The sequence below is a fragment of the Bidens hawaiensis genome, unplaced genomic scaffold (assembly GCF_021521415.1).
Source record: "Bidens hawaiensis isolate Kalapana, Puna unplaced genomic scaffold, B.hawaiensis_p1.1 tig00032102_1, whole genome shotgun sequence".
In the NCBI taxonomy this organism is placed as follows: domain Eukaryota; kingdom Viridiplantae; phylum Streptophyta; class Magnoliopsida; order Asterales; family Asteraceae; genus Bidens; species Bidens hawaiensis.
Genome location: NW_027495445.1, coordinates 103,341 through 115,314, shown reverse-complemented (window position 1 = coordinate 115,314; position 11,974 = coordinate 103,341). Strand labels below are relative to the sequence as shown.

General features: G+C 34.6%; 1 pseudogene across 1 annotated transcript; it reads left to right on the top strand.

Moving 5' to 3' along the window:
* Nucleotides 1-7,849: 7,849 nt before the first annotated feature.
* Nucleotides 7,850-11,757, top strand: LOC143583006 (protein transport Sec1a-like; annotated as a pseudogene). The gene is made up of 16 exons (XR_013144080.1): nt 7,850-7,894; nt 7,971-8,170; nt 8,255-8,383; nt 8,449-8,637; nt 8,712-8,795; nt 8,863-8,961; nt 9,045-9,115; nt 9,242-9,338; nt 9,458-9,583; nt 9,697-9,792; nt 9,872-9,988; nt 10,072-10,149; nt 10,939-11,144; nt 11,218-11,308; nt 11,397-11,486; nt 11,578-11,757. The product of XR_013144080.1 is annotated as a protein transport Sec1a-like (transcript).
* The last annotated feature ends 217 nt before the right edge of the window (nt 11,758-11,974 follow it).

The window sequence follows — 11,974 nt, the reverse complement described above, 5'->3', positions numbered from 1 at the left end:
AATCAGATAAATAATTATGCCCTGACGCCACCTCGGGGCCCGTTCGAAATTTTGCAACTATTGCCAAAGGGTTATGTTCACCGAGCTGAAGAAAAAACTGAGTATGCGTCGAACAACTGAATCGGACCAGAAATTCGGTTTTGGAGACTTCCATACAATACTGTATACACATACGAATGAATAGGATCAAAAATTATGCCCTGACACCACCCAGGTCCCGTTCGAAATTTTGCGAGTATTGACAAAGGGGTATGTTCACCGAGCCGGAGAAAAAACTTAGTATGGATCGAACCACTAAATCGGATCAGAAATTCAGTCTTGGAGACTTCCATACAATAATGTATACACATACGAAAAAATTGGATCAATAATTATGCCCTAACTCCACCCCGCGGCCCGTTCGAAATTTTTCCGGTATTTCGAAAGGGGTGTGTTCACAGAAACGGAGAAAAAACTGAGTATGGGTCAAACCACTGAATCGGATCATAAATTCGGTCTTGGAGACTTTCACACAATATTTTATACAAATACGAAAGAATCGGATCAATAATTATGCCCTGACACCACCCCGCGGCCCGTTCAAAATTTTGCCAGTTTTGCCAAATGGGTATGTTCACGAGCCGGAGAAAAAACTTAGTATGGATCGAACCTCTGAATCGGATCATAAATTCTGTCTTGGAGACTTCCATACAATAATTTATACACATACGAAAGAATCGGATCAATAATTACGCCTTGACGCCACCCCCGTGGCCCGTTCAAAATTTTGCCAGTATTGCCAAAGGGCTATGTTCCTAGAAACGGAGAAAAAACTGAGTATGGGTCGAACAACTGAATCGGATAAGAAATTCGGTCTTGGAGACTTCCATACAATAATCTATACACATACGAAAGAATCGAATCAATAAATATGCCCTGACGCCACCCCGCGGGATGTTCAAAATTTTGCTAGTGTTGCCAAAGGGGTATGTTCATAGAAACGGAGAAAATACTGAGTATGGGCCGAACAAATGAATCGGATCATAAATTCGGTCTTAGAGACTTCCATACAATATTTTATTCATATACGAGAGAATCGGATCAATAATTATGCCCCTATACCCCCTCAGGGCCCGTTCGAAATTTTGCCAGTATTGCCAAAGGGTATGTTCACAGAAACGGAGAAAAAACTGAGTATGGGTCAAACCACTGAATTGGATCATAAATTCGGTCCTTGAGACTTCCATAGAATAATTGATACACATACGAAAGAATAGGATCAATAATTATGCCATGATGCCACCCAACGGCCCGTTCGAAATTTTGCCAGTACTGCCAAAGGGGTATATTTACCGAGCCGGATAAAAAACTGAGTATGGGTCGAACCACTAAATCGGATAAAAAATTCGGTTTTGGAGACTTCCATACAATATTCTATACATATACGAAAGAATCAGATCAATAATTATACCCTGACGCCACCCCACGGCCCGTACAAATTTTGCCAGTGTTGCCAAAGTGGCATGTTCACATAAACGGAGAAAAAACTGAGTATGGGTCGAACCACTAAATCGGATCAGAAATTTGGTTTTGGAGAATTCCATACAATAATTGACACACATACGATAGAATCGGATCAATAATTATGCCATGATGCCACCCAACGGCCCGTTCGAAATTTTGCCAGTACTGCCAAAGGTGTATGTTCACCGAGCCGGATAAAAAACTGAGTATGTGTTGAACCACTAAATCGGATAAAAAATTCGGTTTTGGAGACTTCCATACAATATTCTATACATATACGAAAGAATCAGATCAATAATTATGCCCTAACGCCACCCCGCGGCTCGTTCGAAATTTTGCCAATATTGCCAAAGGGTATGTTCACATAAACGGAGAAAAAACTAAGTATGGGTCGAACCACTGAATCGGATCAGAAATTCGGTCTTGGAGACTTCCAAACAATAATCTATACCCATCGAAAGAATCAGATCAATAGTTATGCCCTGACGCCATCCCGCGGCCCGTTTGAAATTTTGCCAGTGTTGCCAAATGGGTATGTTCACAGAAACGGAGAAAAAAATGAGTATGGGTCGAACAACTGAATCGGATCATAAATTCGGTCTTGGAAACTTCCATACAATATTTTATACACATACGAAAGAATCGGATCGATAATTATGCCCTGAAACCACCCCAGGGCTCGTTCGAAATTTTGCTAGTATTGCTAAAGGGGTATGTTCACCGAGCCGGTGAAAAAACTGAGTATGGGTCGAACCACTGAATCGGATCATAAATTCGTTCTTGGAGACTTCCATACAATAATTGATACACATACGAAAGAATCGGATCAATAATTAAGCCCTGACGCCATCCCACGGCCCGTCCGAAATTTTGCCAGTGTTGCCAAAGGTGCATGTTCACAGATACGGAGAATAAACTGAGTATGGGTCGAACCACTGAATCGGATCAGAAATTCGGTCTTGGAGTCTTCCATTCCATATTTTATACACGTACGAAAGAATCGGATCAATAATTATGTCTTTACGCCACCCCGGGGCCCGTTCGAAATTTTGCCAGTATTGCCAAAGGTGTATGTTCACCGAAACGGAGAAAAAACTGAGTATGGGTCGAACCACTGAATCAGATCATAAATTTAGTTTTGAAGACTTCCATACAATATTTTATACAAATACGAAAGAATCGGATCAATAATTATGCCCTGACGCCACCCCTGGGCCCGTTCGAAATTTTGCCAGTATTGCCAAAAGGGTATTATGTTCATCGAGCCGGAGAAAAAACTTAGTATGGATCGAACCACTGAATCAGATCAGAAATTCAGTCTTGGAGACTTACATACAATAATTTATACACATAGATCAGATTAATAATTGTGTCCTTACGCCACCCCGCGGCCCGTTCGAAATTTTGCCAGTATTGGCAAAGGGGTATTTTCAAAGAAACAGAGAAAAATCTGAGTATGGGTCGAACCACTGAATCGGATCACAAATTCGGTCTTGGAGACTTCCATACAATAATCTATACACATACGAAATAATCGAATCAATAATTATGCCCTAACACCACCCCGTGGCCCATTCGAAATTTTGCCATTGTTGCCAAAGGGGTATGTTCACAGAAACGGAGAAAAAACTGAGTATGGGTCAAACCACTTAATCGGATCATAAATTCGGTTTTGGAGACTTCCATACAATAATCTATACAAATCGTGTGTGCATGTTCGTGTGTTGTTCCGTTGCGCCACTTTGTTCCTAACAGATATGGTCCTAAATAATAACCATACCCGGTCCCAGAAGGTTGAAGATCCAAACTATCGGTGAAAATGTTATTACATGTTATTTTTTGGACATTTTCATTTCAGAGGTTAGTCATGAGATAAAAATTTCTCTTATCTACACCTTTTGACGTGGATCGATTGGCTTTTGTTAATTATAAGAAAAAAGAGAGAATCGAGAAGAATATAATGAGATGGAAATAAGACTTTTTTTCATAAAAACTAAATCTTCAAAGAGTCCCCATATATGGAGTTACAATACAACGTAAACAAAAAGTAGTTCCTAAGTTTACTGAGCACGTGGAACATGGCATGGCCACTTCTTCTTTATTCTAGCACATAAATTGAAAAGTCTAATAATTCAAACAAACAAACACGTTGGAAATTTGTGACTTGTGAACTGCATGATGAATGGCTCAATGATGAGCTTGCATGTGTTTGAGATTGGCCTGCATGGGATTGGAGTGAGGCCCATTAGACCCGTAACACCTTTCTACAAGAAGCACCTGTTTTTTTACAAGTGCTTGAACTTAATACCGATGGATCATTAGTTAGAAACATATATGTACCGGATTCTCGCCTCAATACATATCAAACATGTTAATTACACAACTACATAATATCAAAATTATATTAGATATATCTTGTCTTTATGGATACATTAGTTATTTTATATATAAAAAAAATAAGATTGCTTAATAAAATAATACCCAAGGAATATACATTTTCTCATGCACATATATTTTTTAAAAAATAGTAGTTTATAAAACTAAAAAAAAAAGTTATTATTGACTTTGTGGGAAACACGATTGCTATGTTATGTCATGTTCTTGCTTCATGCATGATCATTAATACCTACCCATCCTCACCTTTTTTTTTAATATTAAAAAATGTCTTTATAAGACAACTTTTCTTTTATTTATTTTTATAATAAACATATTTAGGGGCTAGACCAATTATATTTTTATAAATATGTCAATTTAAAATAACATAAGGTGATAATGGGATAAAGTTAAAATGATAGTATGGCCAGGATGCAAACATGAGTAACTTTTTTTTAGCTCGAGCTGAACCAGGCCTTAAAGAAATTAGCGTGGTTAGTTATCAAGTTCTAGCTTGAGTCTTGTATGTACCTTTTATACTTTTATTTATTAGTTTTCACATTGCACAACCGAATCCGAACTGCGCTTTTCTCGTTTAAGTACTACATAAACTTGAGCTGAGCTTGGGCCCATTTAAGATTTTCTCAAAATATATAAAATTAATTAAAAACATATATAGTTGAATTAAAAATAATAAATGACCCGAGCCTGAGCCGAAAATAGCAATACATGGCCAACATACCAACATAGTAATATTAAATTATTAAACACACACCGAGGCACGCACAAACAACATCGTAGTTGGAGTGAACTACAAAGAGACCATAATTTTATCATGACCGGTTTCATCCCTTGAGAATCATCTTTTATATTTTTGGTTTTCCATTCTAGGTTTTTGTCTAAAACAACCTTTTTAAGCTTGAGATGTGTTACTCCGTTGTTGGGATTAAGAACCTTTGGATTGATGTGCGCTTATGGAGAAGGTTTCATATTTAAGGATGATAATGGTTCGGGTATGAGTTAAGTTTGCTATGTTCTTATGTGGTTAAAAATTAATTAATTAAAAAAATTAACTAATTATTTGTGTGATTCCCTTTACTTGAATCACTAATCATATATAGATAAGTTTAAGATCAAATTTTTAGCCACCCTCCTGATAATATGTATTTTCAACAATTTTAATTTTTTAACAACTTTATAATACTATATTATATATGTTATTATCATAAAATATTTTGACATTTAATTGTGATTTGATATGATGCCTATTAATTGGTATGAGATTGTTATCAGGTAATCACACATGTATCACATAATATCATACTCGTCCCAAACTTATTAGAAAAATTAAATCCTTAATTCCATGCATCTCAAATATTGAGTTCTATTTTTAACTTCTTTTTTTGTCAAATTCATTTTTTATGATTATTCATGTGGATTTTATGCACATAGATGTTGTTTTGTAGCCTTTTAGTGATTCAATCAAGAGACCACATATGAATCGGCCATATATATATATATATATATATATATATATATATGGTGTATGTGGTCCGCTAAAAAGACACATTTTAATAGTTTATGGAATCTCCTAATGAGTAAGTTTCGGAACATGCTGAATGATTCAAACAATCTCTTAATCGATTAAACATGTTAATGATTTAGCATAAGACTATAAAACAACACCCCTAGACTTTTATGTTATAAATATAATAACTTTTCTGCTTATTTTAATTTAAAAGTGAAAGTAATGTTACCCTCACTAATCTCGGAGTTATAACATTATAATGCATGACTCGTTGAACTCGGCTAAGTAACTTCACAATTTCAGGCGCAAAGAAACCAAAAATGTCAAAGAAAAAGAAATAAATACTTGTTGGTTGTCAAGACACACCTTCTTATGTTTTAATCACATTGCATAAAGAAGTTTGACGGACCGTGAAACGACTACTCCCTAAACCTACCTGAAAGAAAACGTCTGTTAGATCCACACACATGTGTTTAAAAACTAACATTTAACATGAGAAAACTTGCAAAGTATAAGTTAGTTGAGGGGTGTTTTTGTAAGTCCATAATATATATTATTATTTATGTTAATATCGTGGGAAACAAAGAACGCTTAATAACTGTCACCCTTAAATTATGACAATCAATCTTCATTCATTGATTCTCTCTATCTCTCTCTTTATTATTATACATTTTCCATCTATGATTCATTTCATTTTGTGTTCTTGAAGATCGACCACGGTTTCATTTCTCATTCATATCAATATATCATATTATATCGTATTATATCAATAGGAGCTGTAATAATAATAATCATACAATGTCATGCACCGATTCGGATTCGTCGTCTCACGGTGGAGGAGACTACAAAAATTTCCGTCAAACCACCCGTGATAGTAAGTTTTTCTATCTCCATGATTCATTTTGAGTGATCAAATCCTTAGGTTATATATATAATATTATAATGTAGAGAAATAACATAATTTTAATATTCATATATAGAATGTGTATGAAATGTAGCATTATTATTTATTATGTAACATGTTATGAATTGATTTCGAAGCGGTGAGGTTTCTTGTTAATTCCATCCAAAGTTTAGAAGTCGTTTGTCTTCAGATTATAGCTGACACGATTACATGTAGTGCTAAACACGAACACGACACAATAACTAATTGTGTCGTTTTTTTCCAAACACAAACGTGTTTAGAAAAGGTTACATATGATACAACATGTTTAGGGACACGATAAATATCTCACATAAAGTTGCCAAAAGTTCATGATAGTGTAAAATCAAACCATAACATTTACGAAGTAGGACATATATATTATTTTAAAAATGAATTAAAAAAATATAAACATCGTGCTAGCAGGTCTGTGTCAAAAACTGCCAGCCGTACCTGAAATATATAATGTGCCTTTTTTTCGTTCATAGGAATGTTTATTGGTAGCTTAGTTGACCTTTGTGGTATTTTTCTTAATAGCTTCATCGATGTCAAAAAACTTGTCGTTTTTACGTTCTAGAGGACTTAACGAGTTCACTTATTCAGCTACTATGTATAATCTTTTATACTAATTTTGATGAAAAATGGATTATTATTATTATCTTACAGGATTGCTGCATGAAATGTTGAAATCATCATCATCAGGGGATGCTAGATCAAGTTGGAAGGCATGTACCTAAATATTACCTATATTTATTACCTCTATATAGTTAGATTTTACTATTATCATATCATATATTTTTAAGATCATATTCTAAGCAATTTCATCCATTTGTTTAAACTTAGCCAAGAATTTACTGGCCCTTTTTCAGGTGCTTATTATGGATAAAGTTACCGTGAAAGTTATGTCTGCTTCGTGCAAGATGACCGATATCACAGATCAAGGAGTTTCTTGTAAGCTATAGAATGCCATACCCTTGCGTTACGCAAAATGACATATATCGACTGTTTATTCTAGGCGGTTCGACTGTTTATTTTGAAAAAATAATCTTGACGACTCGACTAGATACTGACATGGTTGGTTGAAAAACTAGTCAGGCTAGATTATTATCTAGACGGGTCGACTGGATTTGGGGAGACCGGATATCAATAGATAAAACGGTAACTTTGACCAGTCAAATGGGCATTTTTGTCATTTTCCCAGAAAGAAATGATAAGATATAGGAAAATAGAAATCACAAAGGGAAATTTTATTTCATAAGAGAATTTTTGTTATATATTACAAATTTGTTCTCAATGGCATGGTGTATGCTGAAAATTTATTTTGTATGTGTGTTCGATATTAAGCGGCGGTTTTTCTTGATCTGCAGTGGTGGAAGATCTTTTTAGGAGAAGGCAACCCATGCCTACAATGGATGTTATATATTTCATTCAACCGATTAAAGAGAAGTATGCATTTTATGATTCTACCTGTTTTGGTGTCTTGTAACACTAACTATGCTCTTTGTTTGGTTTTGCAGCCTTATCATGTTTATATCCGACATGTCGGGAAGAGAACCTTTATATAAGAAGTATGCAAAAGTTTTCAACTCCTTCCATTTGTTTTATTGTATCTTATTTTTTTCTTGATTGTTCCTTGGGTTGCAGAGCTTTTGTTTTCTTTAGTTCTCCTACACCCAAGGATTTGATAGATAAAATAAAAAGTGACATGAGTGTTTTACCACGCATCGGTGCTCTACGAGAGGTCGTTTCTCCATTTTTTTATTCTTATTAATCATTACAAGATTTGATCCAACGGTTGATATTCGCTGCAGATGAATCTTGAATACTTTCCTTTAGAAAGTCAGGTATTCTTTTTACATAAAAAAAAAAAAAAAAAATCATTTATTTAGTCGTACGTGACTTAATATTTAACTGTGTTTCTTATGTAGGCATTTACAACTGATCATGACAGAGCTCTAGAAGATATGTACAGTCAACTTGCTGAAAACTCCCGCCAATTTGAAGCTACCATGAACACGATGTCAACTCGGATTGCTACTGTTTTTGCTTCAATGAAGGTAATAAATTGTAAATCAATCATAATTTTTGTAACGATATTTGTTGAAAAGATGAACATATTTAGGAGTTTCCGTATGTATGGTACCGTGCAAAGGGGATGGACGGATCAACTGCAGCCACGTTTCGTGATTTGGTGCCTGTGAAACTTGCTTCTGCTATTTGGAACTTGATTACAATCTATAAAACTACGATACCTAATTTCCCACAAACCGAAACATGTGATCTTATCATTGTGGATAGATCTCTTGATCTGGTAATGTTAAAATTATTTAATATATATTGTTTTTTTATTTGTTTTGTAACATGTTACTTGGCATATAACTTCAGATTGCGCCTATTATACATGAATGGACTTATGATGCAATGTGTCATGATCTGCTAGACTTAGACGGGAATAAATATGTGAAAGAGGTATAATTTGGTTTTCTCAGTTGAGTTAAATAACATGAGGTGAATAAATAAAGTATGTTGTATGTAGGTCCCGGATAAATCGGGAAACGGGACTCAGAAAAAAGAGTTCCTTTTGGAAGATCATGATCCAGTTTGGCTTGAAATGCGCCATTTGCACATAGCCGAAGTATGTTATTATTTTTGTTATCTATCTGTTAACATGTAAATATTGTAATTTTTATGTTTTTTTTTATCGGGCTGTCGTATCAGGCTAGTGAAAAATTGAGCGACAAGATGCAAAACTTCTTGTCAAAAAACAAAGCTGCACAATTACAACAAAGGTTGGTTGCAACAACAACTATGCGAGATCATTTTATACATTTAAATGATTTTTATATTTTATTTATTTGTACATTCACATTATGCTTTACGAGACTTATGCAAAATTTTGACTTGAACTAATGTAGAGATGGCAGTGAGTTATCTACACGAGAGATACAGAAGATGGTTCAAGCGTTGCCTGCATATAATGAACAAATGGAGAAACTATCACTTCATGTAGAGGTCTGCAGTTACTATGATTTGGCCCGTTTGAGATAAAAACAAGCACAAATCGGGCCCGTTTATATGTAAATGTGTCAAAATTACCACCTCTATCGATGCTTAACTCCATGTTTAAACAGATAGCTGGAAAAATCAATAATGTTATCAGAGATGAAGATCTCAGAGATCTCGGTCAAGTTGAGCAGGATCTTGTGTTCGGTGACGCTGGGACGAAGGAAGTTATTAATTTTTTAAGGACACATCAGGTGACTTAATGGAATATAAATATAAATATAAACAAACTTTATAAAGCTTTTCTATAATGTTAATAATAATATGTAACATATTATATATCTCTCGGTATGATATTATCTTACAGGACGCAAGAACTGAATACAAGTTGAGACTACTAATGATTTTTGCTATGGTTTACCCCGAAAAGTTTGAGGGTGACAAAGCAACAAAGCTTATGCAGGTAATACTCTAGTCTTCAAATGAACATAAATGTAAATATATTAAACTGCTTGTGTTGTTTCTGTTTTATCTGTTACTAGTTGGCAAAATTGCCTCCCGAGAATATGAAGACGATACAAAATATTAAATTGCTTGAGGGATCAAGCAAAAAAAAGAAACAACATGGAGCCTTTTCCCTTAAGTTTGATGCTCAAAAGGTAATTATATATATACATATTTTTTTCACAGTTATATATGAGATTCTGATTATTGTTATATTTTTGTTACATATTATTATTAGAGGAACAATGCATTAAGAAAGGATAAAACAGGAGAAGAGGAAACATGGCAACTGTCAAGATTTTATCCCATGTTGGAGGTAATATAATCATAGACTTTTCAACTAGGCCTGTAAACGAACCGAACGTTTGGTGAACTGTTCGTGAACCGTTCGGCGGGAAGTTCGTTTATATAATAAACGAATGAACATGAACAAAAAATTTGTGTTCGTTTAATTAAACGAACGAACATGAACACATGTTCCGTTTGCTCATCTATGCTCATGAACGTTCGTTTATGTTTGTTTATTTATGTTCATTAATGTAATTATAGAAAATAATTAAATATTATATGGATGAGTCATCTACTTAAAGGTTTTATATTCGTTAATTTGTGTTCATTTAAGTGTTTGTTTGTGTTCAATGTTCATATATGTTCATTTATGTTCGTTTATCTTTGTTCAGTTATGTTCATTTAGATTTTAAACAAATGAACATAAACGAACACAAATGTTCATTTTTTAAATAAACGAACCTGACCATAAATATTTGTTCGATTAAGGGTTCGTGTACGCTTAAAGTTAAATGAACGAACACGAACATGCCCTTGTTCATGTCCGTTCAATTCGTTTACAGGCTTTCATTATTCACATTGATGAATACATCGGTCTCAATCTCTAGGCTCCGATATTTTTATCTGTGTTCGTGAACACATTCATTTCCTTAATGAACGAGCACGGACATAAAATCTCGTTTGGTAAGTGTTCGTGAACCGTTCGTGAACACATTATTTCCTTAACAAACGAACATGAACAAGGCCTTGTAATTAGTTGTCGCGTAAAAAAATAACTAATTGTATTATGCATTTTGTTTATGTGATATTGTCTCAGGATTTGCTTGAAAAAGTAGGCAAGCATGAATTGGAAAAAGATGAGTACCAATGCATGAACAGTTCAAGTAATCAAGGTTCTTCTAGTAGCAGCACGAATGACACGTCAGCAAGGACCGGGCCATCTAGCCATCCAAATTCAAGGAGATCAAGAAGGAGTACAGCCACATGGGCAAAGCCTCGTCCGGCTGGTGATGGTCCTTCGAGGTAATCTTTATATATTTTTGATCAAATATCATCCTACTGCTACCAACTTACTTCTGTGCAACTGTTTTTGTAGCGATACAGCAGGTACGAACAGATCTGCGGGTAAGAAACACATGGGACGGCGTATATTTGTTTTTATCATCGGTGGGGCCACCAGATCCGAGGTTGGTTAACATTTGGAATTTTTGACAGGTGAAAATGCTTTGCCTATATATATAACATGATTACTGATTCTTAACGTGTTGTTTGCAGTTGCGGGTTTGTCACAAACTTACTGATAAACTAAAGAGGGAGGTCATACTAGGTTCAACTAGTATGGATGATCCACCACAATACCTATCAGTAATATTTCTTTTTAATCAGTTACTTTCTTAATCATAATATTATTACTATTCTGTTTGGATGCATAATTTATATATCATTTTTGTTGCAGAAACTTAAGGCGCTTTAATCTTGGAGTTGGAGACTGAGTATGGTTAAGTCAGTCCCTACGACACGCTTGCATAAATCTTGTTATACAGTGCGAGAATATGCTTTATCCGTGTAGGAAACTCGAATTTGAGATGTATTACTTCGTTAGTATGAAGGATTTTACGTTCAAAGTATATCTATTCATTGACACTATCAAATCAAATTATGTATTGGGTAAAAGCTAATGATCCAATGAAAATTTTGAACAAAATGCATATTCTGTAACTCAGGCTCTAAACAGTCTTCATAGCAAGATTAATTATATAAAAAACCCGAACTATAACGAATTAAAGGCGTTTAAATGACGACAATGGTTTGCATTATATTTGTTTTTAAGAATCTAATTGAATAAAGGTAGT